A 20,369-nucleotide genomic window follows, 5' to 3' on the forward strand; every position below is an offset into this window, starting at 1 on the left:
TTGCACCAGGCGTCAAGAGGATGAGGGAGGGAGGGCAGGTTGCCCTGCTCCTCCTGTTGGCCACGCCCAGGACAAAGAGAAGCTCTGCCACGTGGCCCTGTTGGCAGCAGTCTGGCCTGTGGTGGTCACTGATCCACAGCCTGGAAAAACCAAACTGCAGCTCTGGCTGGGGAGGCTCTGCAGACAAGCCCCTAGTCCCCTCTTCCCATGGGGACCCAGGAGCACAACCGGGATGGTGGAGGCCCAGCTTGTGCAGGAAGCCAAGGGTCAGGTGCATGAAGGGACAACACAAAGAAAGGAACAATTCATGAAAAAGAGACGCTTCATAAAAAAAAGATGTAAAAATACCCCTGAGGATATGAAAAGATGTTCAACATTACCCATAATAAGATCAATGCAAATCAGAACTGAGACCCTCTCAAAGTGGCAAGAATCACCAAGCGCAGAGCACACTGAGGCAGGTCCTCCCAAAGGCCGTGAGCTTTCTGCAGGCTCGGCCAACAAACTGCCCTGGCAACCCCACCGCTAGGAACTTACCCTCAAGACAACACAAAAATCATCTTCTGATACAAAAATGTACATGCATAAGGCTATTCCATGCTGACTTGTCAATAATTGCAAAATACCAGCAGCATCCTGAACATTACTACCCCAGAGCGTGGTTGAACAGAGCACAGACCCTGCAGCACCATGGGAAGGGGGTCCCTGTGAACCACGGGGAGGAGCTGGGTATGGAGTGTGGGCTGGAGGCTTCTTTAATCTATTTTCAATTGACTAAAATTATGTCTTTATTTATTGTGCACAACACGTTTGAAATTTGTGCACACTGTGGCTAAGGCAAGCTAATTAACATACACATTGCCTCACAGACTTCTGCGCTGAGAACACCCGAAAGCTACTCAGTAATTTTCAAGGATACAATATATCGCTGGCTGCAGCCACCAGCTTGCACAATCAATCCCTTGGCCTTCTTCCTCCCATCTGACCAAACACAGTATATTGTCAAACAAACAAACAAAAAAGTACAAAATGCTATTTAGAGGATGTAATTTTATGGTCAAAAAAAATAAGGGAAAGTAAAGTTCACACTCTTTGCACATAAAGAGCTCAGGCTGGGTAAAGCCAAAGTGAATGAGATGGGTTACCTACAGATGGTGGAGAGGGACGAGGTGGAAAGGACAGCTGGTGGAAAAGGCAGGAGGGCACAAGGAGTGGGGAGAAGTGACATTTCCCTAGAATCATGTCTAAATTGCATTAGTTATCTATTCCTGAAAAAAAATATATATATATAGCCCCCAAAACTAAGCGGCCTGAATCAGTAGACGTTTATCTCAGATGGTTTCTGGGGATCAGGAGCAGCTCAGGGGAAGTCCTTTTCTGGGTCTCTCTTGAGGCTGCCGTGGAGGGGGGGGAGCGCTCAGGGTCACCACTGGTGGACTCTCTGTATCTCTGCTCCTGACTGGCTCTCTCTGGACTAAGTTCTCGGAGCCTGAGCAGATCCCCAAAGAGACTGTGTCTTCCTCAGTCTCTTTATGACCCGACCCAGGAAATAGCAGATTCTTCCTCTACCGAGTGCGGTGGTCGTAGGAACCAATCTGGAAGAATGTGAAACAGGGCTCAGAGGTGCCCTTGGTTGAGTTCCTGCGCATGAGGCCTTGGAGGTCCTCTGGGGGCTGGTACCACCCTTTCAAGAGGAGGAAAACCAACAGGAGGGGAAAGGGGCCTGCTGGGCTGAGCTTCACATGGACATATAACAACACTCCGTCCGGCTTCAGAGGCTTCCAAGGGACATAGGAGAGCAGTAGGATGATGTGCCCTGAGGCTAAAGGCCAGGGGGGACAATCAGAGCCCCATGAGGTGGGGCTCTCATCTAACATGGGAGAGCAGGTGTGAAATGGATCCCGGGTCTCACTCGGAATACAGGAGAGGAGGGGCTAAGAGGACACAGAGGAACCAGCTCACAGGAGCTCCCTCTGCCTCAGGAGCTCAGCATTAGAATAAATAATGGCAGCAGGTCTCTCCTGAGTGAGAATCCACCAGTCCAGACCTGGTCACAGACACAGATGCCCAGTGGGATCACCGACTCATGGGAAGGAGGAAGGAGAAAACCCACTGGTCAGCATCTCAGTCCCAATGGAACCCACAGCTGGAGTTAGAGGAGAAACAGGTGCCGACAGGTCTCATCGACAAGTTTCTTCATAATTACAGAAGGGCCTGGTGGCTTTACAGGGGAGAAACTATGAACAGCACCCCAACCAGCTGAACAGTCAGCAGCCTGGGCAGCGTGGCCGTGTGACCACCTAGAGGTAACTGGTCTCCCTGCCGACTTGTTCTTGGGTGTACTCGGGGTGTGGTGGACATGACTTCAGGGTGGGATAGCACCATGGGCTCCCAATCCCCACCTCACCCAGGAGTTTGAGATGCAGAGGTCAGTGAGGGCCACCCCACCCAGAAGGTGCCTTTCAGTGTCAGTCAGCCTTGCAGGGTGCTGAGATGACCCCATAGGCCTCAACCCCTTGATTCACATGCCCTGTTCCAACTCGAAGGAAATTTCCACAGATGGAGACGGAAATAAATATGTGCTCCTGGCCAAATCTGATCCTCACTACGACTCATTAAATCAATTAAGTCACTCCTTGGCAGGATTATTTATGGAAATAAGAAATCGCTTTCCATCAGCAAGTCTGAGGCTGGCTAAATGTCTTCAGCTCGGTGGGGCGAGTGGCGCGCATGCCCACATCGCTCAGAGGAGACCAGCCTCATCCACCCACCGCGCCTTCAGCATTCTGAGCCTTTTTAACCCTTGCAGCTTCAGACCCACAGCGCCTTCTGCAGGCGGACGGAAGCACTCGAGACCCTGGCTGGCCCAGGTGCCCGCTAAGCTAGAGCCACAACTCCAGACTGGAAAACAACACCAGGGCCCAGGAGCACTGCAGCCAGCGCTGGCAGGCAGCTGGCCAGGCTGGCCACGCCACGGGGTGCTGTAGAAAACCAAAGCAGGGGCTCCGCCGTGAGGGCGGAAACCGTGGTGCTGCCAAAGCCGGTGATTTCTTTCTTTTTCCCCAAGAAATCTGGCATAGTGCAGGACCTCCCTGGGCTCTGGGTTCTTAACGTTGAGAAGCAACTCAAAACTGAAAGCACAGCACCTTCACATGCCTCATCAGGACACTGAGGCCACACTACGACCCCCAAGCCCTCCTCTTCCACACATCCCCATTCCTTAGAGGCCATTTCCAGTCCTTCTCTCTGCACACTTAGGGTTTGTGCTGCTTTCAGGAACAAAGGAAGCCCCCAAGAATTAGGACCATCTATCAGAAAGGGACTTGAGGCTCTCAAGGGAACAGCTTCTGCCCCTGAATTTGCTAAGTTGTTAGAACGTCCACGGAACTGCCCCTGGCCCAGGGACAGGACCTGTTATGGTGGAGGAAGAGGCCCTCGGCTGCCCCCACCCGGGTCTGGGCCTGGGCTCCACCCGCCTCTCCAGTCCTACATCTAGGGCTGGCTGCAGACGCCCACCCCATGCCACCCATCAGGAAAGAGCCACTTGGTAGAACCACGAATGATCGACTAGCACCCACAGCCAGATGGCCAGCTGGAGTCAGGGCGCCTGCCACTGAGCACCTTGAACCCAGTGGCGGGAGGTCTGCAGAACAGGAGTGCTAAGCTAAGGCCACCACATTGGATTCAGGCTGCCACTGGGATCACAGGTCACTGCCCTGAGTCTGTCTGGAGAACCAGTCCACCAAGGGACAGGAAACCTGCAGCACATCCACCCACAGGGGTCCCTCCTGCTGGGAAGACGTCTTTTTCAAATCCGTGTTTTGTTTTTACCTCTCACTTTTTAAAATGTGTGTTTCTATGGGAGAACTCATCCGTGGTGCGGGAGGTCAGGCAGTGGTGGACCCTGGAGGGAGGAGGTTCCCAAAGCCTCTGACCCTGACCTGGACAGTGCAGAGGACACAGGAGGGTAAGGCTTCCTCGGCTGCAGGCGGCAACGTGAGCCTCCCCTGGGACCAGGGCACCTTAAGCCTAAATGCTGTACATAGACATGCGCCTCCCCCAGGCCCACGCCTCCCCCAGGCCCACAGCTCCCCAGGCCCATGGCTCCCCAGGCCCATGGCTCCCATAGGCCCACGGCTCCCCCAGATCCATGTCTCCCCCAGACCCACATCTCCTGAAAAGGCACCCCGGATGGCTTTCAAGACAAGCCACGTGAAGTGACTTCCCTCTGGCCATCAGCCCCATCAGGCCAGTGTGGCCATGTGAGAAACATGCCTGGTAGGAGAGGAGCCCAGGCGGGTCAACACCTCCAGCACTACACCGGTCCCACAGCCCCGACGCCTCTGGGTTCCGGGAGGGTTTCTCCCCAGCAGCAGCCTGGAAGCCCCCCGAGCAGGAGCAACAGTGAACCTCGGCTCTATCTCCGGGTTTTACCCATGTTTCTAGATTTTTCTCACGTCAATCTCACACTTCATATTACCCAGCCAAGTTTAAGCAAAGCTTTCGGGTTAACTGAAGGTCACGTGAGTTAATTACCAGCTGAGTAATTAACTCACACATCCCCTGCACTGCATCTCACAGACGCACATGTGGCAAAGACGGGTCTCCATGTCCCATCAGCGTGGGTTCAGCGACGTCCTGTGCTGCTGCTGCCAGCCAGGGGCTGCTCACAGGGAAGAGCAGGGCCAGCCATGGTCAAAGGGCAGCCCTTTCCCCAGGGATGCAAAGAGCCAAACGGTTTGTCAAATCCACATATTTTGATAAGTAAATCATGACCTTTTAAGAAAATGATGGCCCCATTGATTTGCATAATCAATGCATTAGGGTTTCTTAATTTAATTCATCTTTAAGATGGGGTCCTAGGAGGTTGAATATTGTTCCGCCCCCCCTTCAAAAAAAACCCACATGACATTATCTGGAGATGATTCACAGGTGTAATCATCGTGGCAAGGATGGAGAAGAGTGCCCTGGACTTGGGTGGGACTCAATCTGGAGGAGTCCCTGTAGGAGACAGAAAAGGAAGCAAGGAGGCAGCAGGAAAGGCCGCAGGAGGAGGGAGGTGGACTTAGAGGCCACGGCCAGGAGCCCAAGGACCACCGAGCATGAGGGACACAGGGGGTCCTCCCAGGCCTCCAGGGGAGCTCACCCACTGCTCCTGGACTCCACACATGGCCTCCAGAACTGTAATGGGACGAGCCTCTGCCACTGAAGCCCTGAGAAGCCACAGGGCGGGGATCTTGAGTCACCGGGTCCTGCAGCTGTCCTCTCTAGACTCCCCCGTCTGAGCTGCCTGGACAGCACCAGGGGCTGGCCCTCACTTTCATCCACACAGCTGGCTTCCTGCCAGGGAGGTTCTGGACGTCACTCAGGGCCCGAGAGGAGCCTGCAGAGGAAGCCACTCTGCACCAGGGCTCTGTCCACCCAAGCTGCAGACCGCCCACCACAGCTCAGCTGAGGTGCCCTGGGAGGTGCCCTGGGCCCATCCAGCCACTCCACACATGGCCTCTCGGTTCGCAAGCCCTATGAAGAGGGAAACCGGCCTGACCTGGCCCTTGACAGCCTGGAGGTAATGGCCAGAGCACCCCGGGGCTGCCGTGGGCCTGCACCTTGTAAGAACCCTTTCCAACCATCCCCTCACAGTGCCTGGTTTACCTGCCGTGTCAGACAAGCAGGCGAGAACATCCCCCAGGGAGTGAGGACACAGCCCCCTGTCGCCCCTGGCCAGCGCCGGAACCCCAGGGAGGGCCACATGGCAGAGACCATGGGGCCATGGCCTCTCCAGACAGCCATGAGATAGAAATCCAGACCTGGACCTGAGGGCAGAGTCCCCGTGCTCTGGGAACCTGAGGGCTGGGGTGTGGACATAAGGACACAGCCCCCTGGGGTGTGGACATAAGGCTGAGGACCAACATGAATCTGAGTCACTGCTGAGATCAGCAGACATCGCTGTGCCAGAGAGCACGTCTGCCAAGACCCGGAGTCCGTGATGAAGCAAACAGCGCCCAGCGCTGGCCCTGGGCCCAGTGCACAGGCCAGGGCATTTAGCACACCGCACGCCGTCAGCAGGGGAGGCTGGAGCGTGGGGCAGAGCCACGGCTAGCAGCACCACCAAGAAGCCTATGTCACCACGGCCCACTGTCTGGACAATACCACGGGGCCCCAGAACCAGGGCCAGGAATCCAAATGGCCACAGTGCCCGATGAGGAGGACAGGGTGCACCGAGCAGGGCAGGGAGAGGAGGGGGCAGGCAGCCTGGCGACGGGCAGACTGCGGGAGCTGTGAACGGGAGGCCGGCACACTGGTCTGGGCCTGAAGCTCTGAGCGGTGTGGGCTGAAGACCGGCCACCGAGACCCAGGAGGCGGCTCAGCTGACCCTTCCCTTTTAAAACTGGATGTGTCGTGATGGCTGTTGGCAGTTAGGACGCCAACATGGCAGCAGTCTCTACCGTGGCTCCTAATGAGGGCAGCAGGTATGGCCAGCTGGTGGGCGCACCTCCGTCCTGCGAGTTCACAAATGGCAATTCCTTTTCCAAAACTCCCAGGTGACCGGACGTTGATCCAAGTGACATATAAATAAGCCCCACTTTCAAAGCAGAACCGCACAGAGGGACGAGCACACTGCTCTCGACAGAGGGACATCTCTCGCCAGAGTGCACATGGCCCACGTTCCTCCCCGCACGGGAGGCCAGGGGGCCGACCCTAGGAAGGCACGGGGACTGCTGTGTTAGTGCCTCAGTTCAGACACTTGCTGGACATCTTGCTTCAGCCCAAGCCCCGGGAAAGACCTCCACAGCCTGCTGAGTGCCAGCAACGAGCTCCCCAACAGGCACCCATGTGGGATTAAGGGAGCACACAGCCTCAGGATGTGACGTCTTTGCCAGGAGACCCAGGGGACTGACCCCAAAGACCCAGACTCCCTGATGGATAGGCCAGGTGGGCTTCCTGAGCCCCTGCAGCTGCAGGAAGAGGGAGTTACCTGGGGACCTCACCATCCTGTGGGTCATGCGTACCCCTCAGCTTCCTGAGCTGTCCCCAAGGTGGCTCTCCAGCCATCGTGTCGGGGCTCTGCACAGCCCTGCAGGACTGGACCTTCCACCTGGACCACAGGCTCCTTCCTGGTGGCCTCTCACCCCTCACCTCTCTTCTCTCCCTTCCAGACTCCTGGCCTCCTGGCCTTCTGAGCTGGCTCGGGCCCCAGAGAGAAGCTGGAATGTTCTGGAAAGCTCTGGGACTCTCCCGCTCTCTACTCAGCTACTCCTTTCCGCTGCCCTGTTTGCTCAGACCCCTCTGAGGCCGGCCTCACACCAGGCGCACCCTGCTCCTGTCCTGGAGGAGGCCTGCTCGGCCACCATCGTGATGATGATCTGTATTCATGCTCTCAAGATGGCTGCTGGCCTGCCAGCAGTGTCTTCATTCCAGGTGAGAATTGGGGAAAAGGTACCCAGTGAAGGGCAGGACAAGATGAGTGACAGCTATCTTGGGGATGCCACTTGGTGACTGCTTACATTTCACTGGTCACATGCCATTCCAGTCTGCACCAGGGGCTGGGACTTGTATCTGCCTAGTGGGGACATTACCGCTCACAGGTGTTCTCTGAGAAGTGCAGGAGGATGTGGGGTAAGCTGAGGGCCACGGGAGGATGTGCCTGGTCAGGGTGCAGCCTTCACGCTGAGTCCTGCAGGATATGATGACAAGATAGTGGCTCTAGTACACACAGGTGCCACTCCACCCCTCCAGCTCATTGAAGGACCGTGTTGAGACCTCAGTGGTGCCGTCCGTGGCCCATGGGGTTCCCTTCTGGGAATCGGGGCAGGGAGCCTGGGAGGCTTTTAATTAAAATATAATGGGTAAGCGGGAGCAGAGACCCCAGGTGCCCCTCACTCTTCCTCGCTCTGTGCAAAGCAGTTAGGAGGCTCTGCAGGAACCGCCATGGGAAGAGAGGCCCGTGGGACCACGGGGTCACCAGAAGTAGGCCTGACTGCCCCCTGATTGAGGGCAGCAGCCCACGAGGAAGCTCTGTAATGCCTGCATCTGAGGTCGTCGTGCTGCAAAAACCCGAAATCTTATCTTTCTTGAGGACAACGCTGAGTGATCCATGCAGGACACTCCCCTGGGGTCTATGAGCCAAGAGGGGTGATAAACACCCAGCTGTCCCAAGCACAGACCCTGAGCTGGAGCCCTCCAGGAGAGCACCCTCAGGAGCGGCCTGCTGACGGTCAGGGCCCTAACGAGGACACGACCCAGGGCCGACCTGCTATGTGCTCCTGGGGCCTCCCAGCCCCACCTACGCCCACCCTGGCTCCCAGCCACCAGCCCAGGCCTCTCACCCAGCTGTGCCCCCCTCGCTCAGCTCCACCCAGAAGACAGGGAAGTCACCTGTGAAGGGATGTCTGCCTGGCTGCTCTCCTGCTTGGCCAACATCAGCTGCCCAGGGGCTGGGGGTGCAGCCCGCGTCCTCCCTCTGTGGTGACCTGACGCAGGAGGGAAGGAGCGGGGCAGAGTCCTGGTTGGGAGGAGGAGGCCAAGCCCTGCGTACGAGGGCTGGAGTCCTAAGGAGCCTCAGGAGGGCTGGAGCCGGGACTAAACGGGGCGGTGAGCTGACCTGCAGGGACTTGCCCTCCTGCCCAGCCATCTGCCCTGGGGGAGCCTCCCATGAGGATGCGGGAGCAAGCTGGACAGGAACACCTGTGCCTGTGGTGGCCAAGGACCCACATCCTGGGTCCAGGCGCGGCCTCCCTCCTGAGAGCTGCAAAGGACAGCAAGAGTGACCAGCCCCTGTCTAACTACAGCCCCATTTCCTGTTTCGCTCACGCCCTTGGCCCCAGGGCCCCTCCGGAGGGCATGGCTTGGTCTCGTCTTTCAAGTTTCCCACAGGTTCCTCTTCTCCAGTGGCCACGTCCCTCCTGTTGCTGTCCATCCCCCAACAGAGGTGCTCGGCCTGGAGCCCATGGGCTGGGACCTACGAGGGTCACCAGGGATGGGCAGCTTCAGTGCTGAGTGTCCAGGGGCTGCTGGGGCATCTCAGGGGCATCTCAGGCAGAGGGAGCCCTGAGGGAGGGCAGGAGGGCAGCGGGCAGCACCTGGCATTGCTCTGTGCTTGTCCTGCCCTGAGAACTCTTGTCCCACAAAGCGTCCTGGATGGCCACACAGGTTTGGCTGTGGTTCTAGGGACTTAGGGGGTAAATCCAAGCCATAGGGTGAGGCCAGCCTCCCTGAGAAGGCAGCTCATGGACAGAGACCGAGAGGATACAAGGCTGACGGCCAAGAGAGAGGGGAGAATGGCAGAGGAGCAGGCTAGGAAAGGCCAAGAGAGACGTCTCAGCAGAGGGGACAGCAGAGCTAGGCCAGGCGGTGAGGGAGCAGGTGCTGGCTACGTGGGGTGGAAGATTCCAGGCAGAGGGAAGCCCAGCCCCACAGGAGGCACGTGCTGCAGGAGGAGCAGTGGTCAGCTGGGATCTCCAGCCTGGACCCTCACTTGGCCAGAAGCCCATATGGTGGACTTATTGGAGTGACCCCTGGTCTTGTCACAGTGGCAGAACCTGTCGCCACAGTGACTGACACACTCCTCTTTGCCTGCATGACAGGTGGCCCACCTTCTCCACACCCCAAAAGGCCAGGCGCTAGCCCCATCAATACTGCCCGAGCCACGGAAGTCCAGTGTGTGCAATTTCCAGAAGATGCTAGGCAGGCAGATTTGGTACCAAGATACCCGACTGCCGTTGGCAGCTGATTTAACAAGTTTTGTCTTAATCTATGTGAGTCAAACAAAACGGAGGGGGCATCTGCAATCCTGGAGGAACCAGAGGCCCACCCCAACCCCCCAACTGCAGGAAGTAAGATGGCACCCTCCTGGGTCAGGGTGGGTCTGAAGTCCCTGGGAGATGGGAAGGACACGAAGAAACAGCAGCCTGGGGAAGGCGGAGGCAGAGCCCAGAGGGTTGCCCCAAGGTGAGGGCCACGGCCCTTGGCGCTGCAGGGACACCAGACCCTTCCTGGAGCCCCGAGAAGAGTGCCCACCCACCCTGGCGCGGCTCTGGGCAGTGCGCCCCTGTTGCAGTATGACGCCTGGTTTGCCGTAAGCTAGTTCAGCAGCCCAGGCCACCAATACAGCCCTCACACACAACAAGCATCCTGTCACTCAACGGGCACTTCGTGAGCACCTACTGTGTGCACACAGGTGTGCATCATAAAAGGTGGACTGTCCTCACTGTGGCTGTCACCACCACCAGCGAGGTGACTGAAGGAGAACTGCACAGGCAGGAGGGGACAAGAGACAGAGGACATGCACCCTGCCTCCCTCCGCTGCTGCTCAGGGCTTCATGTGGAAGGCTCTGGAGTCAGCGTCCATGCTGGAGCCTCGGCCCCCTTCCCTGTGCTCAGTTTAACCACAGACCTCAGGTGGGCTGGTGAGTGACAGGGCTGACCTGCCGGTCCTGGAGGCCAGCACTGGAGGAGCTGGCCAGGCCCTGCCCAGGTGGATGGCAGCCCTTCTGCTCTCCTGGGCCTGATCGGTGAGGCTGTGGCTATAAATTCATTTCAGTAAAATGCCGCTGCTCTCCTGATGCCCCAGAAGACTAGAAATGGATTTTCCCAGGGAGGCCTTCTGGTCACTGGGTCACCTCAGTGGGCCACAGCGGTCACCACTGGTGCATCCAGAACCGTGGGGCAGCGATTAACCAAAAAAGGCACACGCCTGATGAGGCCCAGCTTCCTCCCGCCGCTCCCCTCTCTGCCCAGCACATTCCGGGTCACTGCACTTAAAATACAACCAACCCAAGAATCTTTAATTCACTAACACTAAAATTACTGCCTGATGCTGACGCTTGAAAATCAGCTTGTTCTAGAATTCAGGTGGGAAAAGCTTTTTTGAAAGCCCATCAGTTTGTGACAGCGTGCAGTGGACGCTCTGCTCGCCGTCAAGCAAGCGCAACCCCCGCCCCAGGTGGCCCTGCCAACCCACTCAGGTCTGGGGGCCTGGCTCTGGCAGAGCAGCCAGGTCTTCCTAATCGGATCAGACGGAGCCTTTTCCCTCACGTGACTGCCCGGCCCAGCCCTGATTAGTGTCACACACACTGGCCCAGCCGCCCGGGGGCTCAGTGACTTCTCCTCACTTGGAGTAAGAGCGAGAGTTTGATGCCTGGGCTCCAGGGCTGAGTTGCAATGGAGTTTTCTAGGGGAGAAGAATAGGGTTCAGGGCTGGGTCCTGGGGAGATGCAGAGAGAGGCGGAGACAGCCCAGCCTTCAGCAGTGTAGGAGAGCAGCCAACCGGTGAGCCCCCTGGAGGCTGTCCTCAAAGGCCCCTCTGCGTCCCCAGTGCCAGATCCCCCTTCTGTCTAACTCAGCATATTCAGAAGCCTGGGTTTCTCTGGAAGCAGGTGGACAGGTGCAGGGTCCAGCCCGCTCCTGCTAATCCCTGACGCCTCCCCACGGGCACTTTCCAGAGGCAGGTTCCCGAGCTCTTGGCCAGGCGATTTCTGAGTCTGGAAGTCATCCTGTTTCAGAGAGTTTCCCTCCCTCCCACCACTGACTCTGGGGATCAGTTTCCCCCAGGGGAGTGGGAATACACTCACAGTAGCCTGGGGAGCAAGGCACTGCCGTGTTTGAGAGCCCCAAACTCCAGGCTCTGCCAGCCGGGTTCAAATCCCAGTTTTGCTGTTTCCTAGCTGTGTGTTCTCTGGCTAATTACTCAGCCTCTCTGTGCCTGTTTCAGTGTGGGCAGCAGTCGTAGCCCCTTGGGTCAGTGTTCTCAGGCTGCTGGAACAATCTAGAACAAGGGGGGCGGCTTAAACAACAGGCCATAGTCTCTCAGTTCAGGAGCCAGAAAGCTTGAAGTCAAGCTGTGGGCAGGACCAGGCCTCCTCCAGGGCTCCCGAGGAGGACCCTGCCTCCTCCTGGCTGGTGGCCACATCCCCACCTCTGCTTCCAGGGTCACTTGGCCACCTTGTCTGGGTCTTTTCCCCATGCGCCCATCTCAAAGCCTCCTCTGCCTCACTCTGTACCAGAGGCCACCTGAGCAGTCCCTGAGGGCTTGAGGCCAGCCAGCCAGGCGCCCTCCCAGGGGTCAGGAGGCCCCCCTGGGCCACTGTGTGGCACACAGGCCTATGTCTATGGCAGCTCTCAAGACCCAGGGCCTGACCAGGACTGCAGAGGCTGTGTCTGCGAGGCCCTGGGGAGTGCTGAGCCTGGCCTGGCTGCTGTACCAGCTACCCCCGCTGTCACCTTTGGGTGGCCTCAGGAACCCTGGTCAGTGTAGATGCTGCCTCTGCCTCTCCTCCAGGAGGGGCCAGGGTGCCTCGAGGGCTCCTGTATCCCACCTCCCTCTTGGCCGCACGGTGCCTGGGCAGGGGCTGCGGTGATGGCCACGCTGCCCATGGCCGCTGTGTCCGTGAGGATGCATAGTTTTCGTGTGGCAATCATGTAGTTTTGACCCACACACTGTCTTTGAAAAGGACCCTGGTGACTAAAGAGACCCGGGTCAGCAGGGCACAGGCAGGAACGGTGGCAGCACAGGGCCATGGCACAGGCCCTGCTGAAGCATGGGCAGCTGCTGGACACAGAGTCACGCAAGGCCGCCTGGGCCTGCGGGGGCCTTTCCAGCACCCAAGGATGCAGCTGTCCACCTCCCCAGGCTGCCTGAGCACCCCCGGAACTGGGAGGAGCCACCCGGCTGCAGAAACGTACCAGGTGAGGGGCCACCAGGGAGGGGTCTCAGGCTAGGCTGAGACGGGGCCCTTCAGCCTGCCTCCACCAGGGACAAGCAAACACGAGGGTCACTCGCACCCGGGTCTCCCTCCACCCCGGGCCAGCTCGCTGGGCGCACACGTCAGATGCCTGGTTCTCAGGGAAGGAAGGTAAATAAGCCACAGCAGCATCTACAGAGAATCTGGGGCACTCGGCCCAGGAGGACAGGCGCAGACCAGCCGAGGGACCGATGGCGCTCCGGCTTTGCCCGTCCAGAGCCCTCGGATTTGGGCCTCCAGGGTCCCTCGGCCTGTGAACAGGGCCCAGCAATGAGGAAAGAGGGAGCTGGGCCCTACCGACCCCCCAGGCAGCCCCTGCAGATGATGTGCTGCAAAGACGTGACACGGTGGCCTTCAAGGAGGGAGAGAGGCACGGGCCAGCCGCACGATGCTGAGTGAGGGGGCTGCGCTGGGTGGCCCAGCCACCAGAGGGGACGCAGAGCCCTGCAGAGCCGAGGGCGCCCACCACCTGGGAGCAGGAAGTGCAGCAGCAGCCAAGAGCACTGTTCCTTCAGGTTCCCTCACTGAACTGTCACACTGGAGGAACAGCACAGGGACGGCACGAGGCCACACCTGTGATCCCCACCTGGGAGGCTGGGCAGGAGGACCAAATTCAAGGTCCCCAGTGCCAGGATGCGGCTCAGCACAGGGCGCTGGTCCAGCATGTGTGAGGCCCTGGTCTTTGAAGCCCAGAGCTGGGGAGAAGGGCAGTCCCGGTGGGGACGGAGGGGGAGGAGAGGGACAACAAGCAGCGTCAAGCAAGTCCAGTCCGAAGTGAGGAGTGTTCCGGCAAAACACTGAGCCTTGGGAGGACCAGCCCGCCTGCAGCAGCCGCACAGGCCACCAAGTATCATGACCCTCATTTTCAAGAGACGCTTATTGAGCACCAGAATATCAGCCACTCGCAGCCAGGGACAAACCCTGACGGAAAGACACAGCCCCGGTGGGTGTGGCCAGAGCCTTCCCCTGTCACTCTGGTCATGATAGAACCATGCCCAGCTGGACCCTCTTGCCTGTCACAGGCTCAGAATTCACTGGCACTGGGAGCCCCAGGGCAGCTCCCAGCTAAGGAAGGAAATGGCCACAGCAACCCCCAGGCCCCCAGGTGGAGCTCTCCAAAGACCCAGAGCTCCTCTAGCCCAATACCATTCCCCAAAACCGGGGACGGGGACCAGAGACCAACCAACCGGTTGCTGCACAGCACTCTACCTATCTCTACAGGACAGGAGAGATCCCAGCCTTGGAGACCCTGGTCAGTAAAGACCATTCATCACACCCAACGGACACCTGCTCTGTCTACCAACAGCAGTGCCAATTCTGAACAGACCATCTCCCAGAGGACACGCTGCATTGACACCAAGAGCATTTAATCAGAGGATGTCTCACCAAGTCCCACCACCAGATCTGCTCGCTGCCCAGGGCAGCTCTGCCAAAGGACCCACCAAGGGGCTTTCTCCTTGGTGGCTTTGGGCAGGGGAGGAACAAAGGAAGGTAGAGGAGGGGTCTCTGAGCCTAGACACCTGACACTGTGGCTGGCTCCCTGATGGGACCCCCAGAGCATGCCTGCCCAGGCGGAGCTCACAGCCGACACCCAGCCCCCCAACCTGTGCTTCCTGCTCCAAAAACACAGCACTTCCTGCACATGCCCAGAAGAACCAAGTCCACCACCATCTCCCTGCCCGCAGCACACAGGCCCTCGGTCCTCCTGTCCCCCAGGCTGGCTGACCCCTCCTCCGGGCCTCCCGGGTGCCCAGCCGGGCAGCACAGCATCTGTGGGAGTGCTCCAGCCTGGCCTCAGGGGACAGTCCTCACCTGGGATGTTCTACACCTCCACTGAGCAGGGCCTCAGAGTCCTGCCGCTGCTCTGTGCACAGCGCCTGCCAAGGGCATGCCCGGCCTTCCCCTCAGGGCACAGACAGAAAGGAGTCTCCGTGCTGCCCTCCATGGCGTGGCTCTGCAGGGGGGAGGGCTGTCCCCAGCACATGTACCAGTGGATGTCATGAGAAAGGCAGGGCAGGGGCTGGGGCAGGTCTCAGGAGCAGGTGCCCCCTGGGGACAGGGGCTCAAGGACATCATTCTATCTCTATTCCTTTCCAAGAAATTTTTTTGAGTACCAGCTCTGTGCCAGTTGGCTGGTATAGGAAGATAATCTGAGATGAATGGCTTCAGGCCACCAGTCCTTTCCCTCCCCAAGTCCTGGGCTCCGCACACCATGCCTGTCAGCTCCTGGGCAGCCCTGAGGCCTGCAGGCCACACCCTGTCTCAAGGAATTAAGCCTCTCCAGAGCCACAGAATCCCTGGTTTCCTTGTTGGGTGAGGTTCCTGGTCCAGGGGAAACTAAGAAATGTTAAGATGGGTCTAAATTAAGCATTCCTCTCCAGGTTTCCGCTTAATAAACGAATATTTCAACCCTGCAGCCCATGCTCCTCCGTGGGGCCTGCTCAGGGCTACACACAGACTTGCAGCCAGGGGCAAGGGTCCACAATGCGGTCCAGAGATGCTGGGTGACTAAAACTGCCTTCAAAAGCCACCATGTGACCCCTGACCTTCACAGAGGCTGGGCCACATGGGCCCCCAGGCACCCTAGGACCACACCTGGGTTGACAGCAGCTCAAATTCCAAGACCCAGCAGTGAGCAAGACCAGGTGTGGTTCTGACATGGGTGAGCCTGGGTCCCAGGGGCTGCCTCCCTCTGCCCACCCCACACCTGAGCCCCCGGTCAGCTCCATCAGCCGCAGGTATCCAGAGGAGCAGGAATCACAGGGCCAAAGGAGCTGTGGCATTAACTGGCCACACCACGCTGAGCGTCGGCTAGAACGGGCACCTAGGAAGCTCCCCGATCGGCCTGAACAACCATGAGGGCATGTGCCACGTCATGCCAGCCCAGCCAGCCACTCTGAGATGCATCTGTGGGACTTTCCCTGCAGCCCCACTGTGCGCCAGGGCTCTGGCCGCACCTGGGCAACCTCCCTGCGGACGAGGCTCCTAAAATTCAGGTGAGCAGCTGTAAGAGCCCCTAGAAAGCCGGACTCAGAGGCCTGGCGCTCCTGGCTGCCCCTCACCAGAACCCAGGATGCACCCCCCTGAGCACTGACACAATGCCAAGGTCACTTCCACACTGGTCAAGGGTAGCCTATGATAGAGAAGGTGAGAGGGGCAGGAATGGGGTATAGGGAAGAGAGGTTGGGGGAGAAGAGAGAGAGTGCGGGGACCCTGCGGCCAGCACGCTGGGTGAGGCCTGTGGTCCAGCCTCCGCCCTGGAAGGCTCCAGTGTCCACAGCAGAAACAGGCTCCTCACCACAAAGCAGAGCAGCCCAGGCTGGTGGTCATCCCCCACACGGTAAGGATATCACACAGCTTTCCACATGGGTGGGAAGAGCTACAGGGGAGAGAAGCCATGGACTGTCCCAATCAGAGGGGGCCAGTGGGTACAGAGTAGCTTCTGGAAGTTGTCATCTTCTGCTTTGGATGAGAGAAATCAGAACAGCGTAGCCCAGCCACGTGGCTGTCCCAAGCCTTCTCACAGACAGGGAGCATGGTACCAAACCCACGGTCCACTGGAACAGGGCTCACCGGCACCACGGAGACTTGTGACACAACGTGAGCCTGTGGGATTCTTACAGGTCCAGGCCACCTGTGAGCCTAGCGCTTGCTGAACAGCCCCCACCAAGGCTGACCGCCCGAGAGTTCCCTCAGAGACGCTCCAGTAGGCACAGGGTCACAAGCTGGCCCACAGCTCCCGCAGCAGTGCCCCCTGGGAACTTGCCTGAGACAGGTCCCAGCCCTCCCTGGACCTCTGAGTGCCAGCCCCCAGACGACGCAGCCCTTTTCAAGCCCATGGGCCATGCACAAGGACATCACTGGGAGCTGATGCCCCCAAGGTGCAGGGAGTCGCTGCTCTAAGGAGGACAAGGGCCCCTGCCTCTCTGGTGCAGTGTGAGAAGGAAACAGGAAGCTGGGCAGCAGCACCTACTTTGGACCTTCCCCTTCCCTGAGCACAGCCGTCCTCTCACAGGCCACCACCATAAACAGAGCAAGATAAATAAGGCTGGGAAGGCCTGTGAATCGCCTCGCTGCTCCTTTTAAGTGGCTGGGTGCTCTCAGCTCTGCACACTGGCCTCACCTGGGGAGCTTTCTAAGTTCCTCGGGCCCTGGACTCTGGTTGGGTCTCCCCACGGGCGGGCGGGCTTGCCGGGCTAGAGCGGAGCCCCCTGCTCTTTGCAGACAGGGTGGGTCAGGAGGCATGGCCACCCGTTGCCAGGAAACAGCTCTCTGGCTTCCTGCTTCAGGCACGTTGACAACACCAACCCCTCCTGACCCAGATCACCCCCATCAGGGGCAGGGGTGGGCATCAGCTACTTCCCAGGAGTAGCCTGGAAAGGCTTTGCGCTGAGTCCTGGGAACCATATGGCCAGCCAGCCGCCTGCAGCCCGGGGCCATCCCAGCCACTCCACTGCAGGCGGGGCGCCTGCCTGCTGTCACACCACACCCCACGGAGCTACTGCACCCGAGCTCAGACTCCCACCCAGAGCCATTCAACCATCCAAGACACCAAACCACACAACCAGGTCCCAGCAGCCAGCAAGGGCAGAAGCAAGGTCCAGGGCCCCCAGCAAGCAGGGCTGGGGGAGGCAGTTATTATCAGAGGGTCCCCCCACCCCAGGTTGACCTGCTCCACACAGAGTCCGTTTAAGATGCTCCCTCCTCTCAGCACCTGACCACCCCAGCTCAGAAGTGAACAGAAGGAGGAAGTTGCTCTAGACCTGACCACAGAGGCCAGGACTGGACACCAGCCTCCCTCCAGGGGTCTTCCACGTTCAAAGTGAGCTCCCTCCTCTACGGCCCCCTCCATCTGTGACATTTATCCTTCCCTTACTTGGTGGGGGTGGGGGCGGCTCTAATGAACAGTTTCCTCCACAAGGAGGCCACAGCCAGGCTGGACCCTAGGACCTTTGCTCCCTCTTCCCCAATCCTCTTCCCTCCCCTCTGATCTCTCCCTGTGTCCTGAGAACCCACAGACCATCAGGGTGCTGGGGGAGACCCGTGCTCCATTCTCAGTCCTCAGGAACCTGCAGTGGACCCTGTCTGCCCTCGGCCCAGAGTCCAGGTGGCCTGGTAAAGCAGGCCCTCCTCCCTCCCACGCTCCCTCCTCCTTCCCTCCTCCCAGCCCCTTACGGGAGCCCACCAACTCCAGGGACATGCAGGGGGTCTCCCTGGGGATAGGACTGAGCCTACTTCTGGAGGCCACAGGCACTGGCCACCCGGCCAGGTTCTGCCCAAACCTAACTTCCTGGGTCGTTCCGTGAACACTGCATTGCCAGGTGGGGACAAGGATTGCAAGGGAACAGCCTGCGTGCACACCGGCACACGCGTGCACACAGCACACGCTGCGCACACACACCTTCTGCCTGCCAGGGAATCTCTGTTGTGACAGACAAATCATTCAAGTCCGTCGTGGGACGTGAACTGGCAAATTCGCAGCGTGCGTTTCCACCTGAGCCGAGCTGCGGAGCACAGCCAGCCCTGCCGACCTGTCCTGCATCCCCTCCCGGCTCTGGCCTAAGGAGACCAGGTCCTACCCACCGGAGAGGCCACTGTGTGCAACAGCAGGACACCCTGATGGCCCTCTCCCCAGGGCGGCGACAAACTTTGCCTGGAGGGGCTTTTATGAAAAGCTGGGGTGGAGGGGACGCTTGAGCCACAGCGCCACCATTGCCAACACCCTGCGCTGAGCCTGTCAGCCCTTCCCTTCGGAAATGGTTCCATCAGGTCCAGACAGTGGGGAGAGACTGTGCGGCGGGCCAAAGCCCTGCACCAGACAGCCCGCTGCCAGCACCCGGTGCTGAAGGGCACCCTCCAACCGCCAACCGCTGCAAAATAAACTTAGTCTGGGCAAAGAGTTTCCGGCTATGCCCCTGCCACTAGCTCGCGTAGGGAAAGACGAGGGGACACGGGAGGCTATTTTTAGGAGGAAAAAAATAAATCTCAGCGTACCTTAGAGGCCAGTGGTGCCAAGCCCCGGAGGTTCTCCGTGGAGACGACTGCAGTGCACTGTGTCAGATTACAAACTGGGGATGAGGGAGGAGGAGGAGGAGGGGACAGAGGCAGGCTGAGGCGGCACCCAGGCAGCGTCACAGGGCATCCGTGTGTCCACACTGCTGGGACTCAGCTAGAATGATTCATTAGCTTTCTGCAGACAGGTTGAGAGAGAGGGAGGGAGGGAGAGCGAGAGGGAGGGAGAGGGAAGGAAAGGGGGGACGGCCTCGGCCATGCACACGGCAGGAGCCAGTGTTTTCACACACACACACACTCACGCACATACGCACACACACGCCCCAAGATGGCTCTGTCCCCTCACTGTCTGCCGGAGTCTTTTTCACAGAGCTGTGGTCAAACGCTGGTTCAGAAATGGAGGCTGGCAAGCACCCGCCCGGCAGGCTTTGGGGCTGGAGCATCCGCCCGGCCTGCGCAGTGCAAGGTCCCCCCCTGCAGGTCGCCGGGGCCCCTGCGTCCAGGCGCAGGCCCGCTGCCTCTGCCCTGCGTGTGCGTAGGAGTTCACAGGAGCTGCCAGAGGGAAGCGTTGGCGGGGAGCCCCCCAGGCTGCTGGGGCAGACCTGCCTCCCCACCCTAGGCTGCCCATCTCCCTGAACAGTCCGACTCCAGTGGCTGCCAGATCCAGATGCACCAGCTACGTAGCAACGGAGGCACAGGAAAGACCTGTGTGTGCGTGCACACACACACACACACACAAACACGCGCTCACTTCCCGGGTGGGCCTCCTCCGCTGGTTATTTAAAGATGCCAAGTGACTCGGCTCCTCAAAGGGAAGCCGCTTGGGTTGGGTCGCACCCTGGTTCAGCTCTGTGGGAGCCTCCCAGTGACAGCAGACACCAGAGAAATTACCACGAATTGCAAGGAAAAGCATGCATGTGTTCCCTGCTGGTCCTGCACATAGAAAGCAGGACTTCTGAGATGCCTTCTATTGCTTCTCCTACCAACAGGCCCATTCAATGGCCGGAAGCTCAGTGGGCACATTGCTCAAACCCAGCACCCTCCAGCCACAGTGACCTCAGGCTAACAGGCCAGAGGGACCCGCCTCTCAAGGTGACAGCCCCTCCCATGGAAAATGGGTCCCGCCAACGTTTTCCCAACCAGGACTCTTTTTTGTGTCCTGAAGACGTCCCTGAATGAGGTATCTGGGCATTTGCCTGCTTGGGCCTCCTCCCAGGGCCCTGTGGGCTGGGTGCCCGGTGCAGAGCTCCAGGCCGGTATCTGGTCAGGAGCAGATGCTGCGGTTCCCTGGGCAGTCCACGGCTGAGGCCCTCAGGGTGGGCACTGAGACCCTGTGAAGCCCTGGAGGAGGCAGTGTGTGCCGCCCACACTCCCAGCAGCGCCCCCTGCAGGAGCAAGAGGAGACAGCCCAGACGGCCATAACTGACCAGCCAACAGACCAGCCACTCAGCACCACGAGGTGCATCCACAGGCTGGAGCCACATGGAACCTGGCAAGCTATGAAGCTCTGACCACCTGCACTACGGATGACCCCTAAAACCACTGCTGGGTGACAGGACCAGACCCAGAAGGCCTTATCCACATGATTCTGTTTCCATGAAGTGCCCAGAACAGTCA

The 20,369-nt window shown here is 59.1% G+C and overlaps 1 protein-coding gene across 10 annotated transcripts in view; it reads right to left on the reverse strand.

The window, feature by feature from the left end:
* Positions 1–19,109, reverse strand: part of RIMBP2 (RIMS binding protein 2) — a 214,058-nt gene extending 194,949 nt beyond the window's left edge. For 6 of the 10 annotated variants that reach the window (XM_081286194.1, XM_081286190.1, XM_081286193.1 and 3 more), the window contains exon 1: positions 18,735–19,109. The gene's annotated coding sequence lies outside the window, so the exon portion shown is untranslated. The remainder of the gene's footprint in view (positions 1–18,734) is intronic. The other 4 variants (XM_081286186.1, XM_081286185.1, XM_081286177.1 and 1 more) reach the window with 3 other exon arrangements.
* Positions 19,110–20,369: the final 1,260 nt, after the last annotated feature.

Source organism: Spermophilus citellus, assembly GCF_964194105.1.
Source record: "Spermophilus citellus genome assembly, chromosome: 3".
NCBI lineage: Eukaryota > Metazoa > Chordata > Mammalia > Rodentia > Sciuridae > Spermophilus > Spermophilus citellus.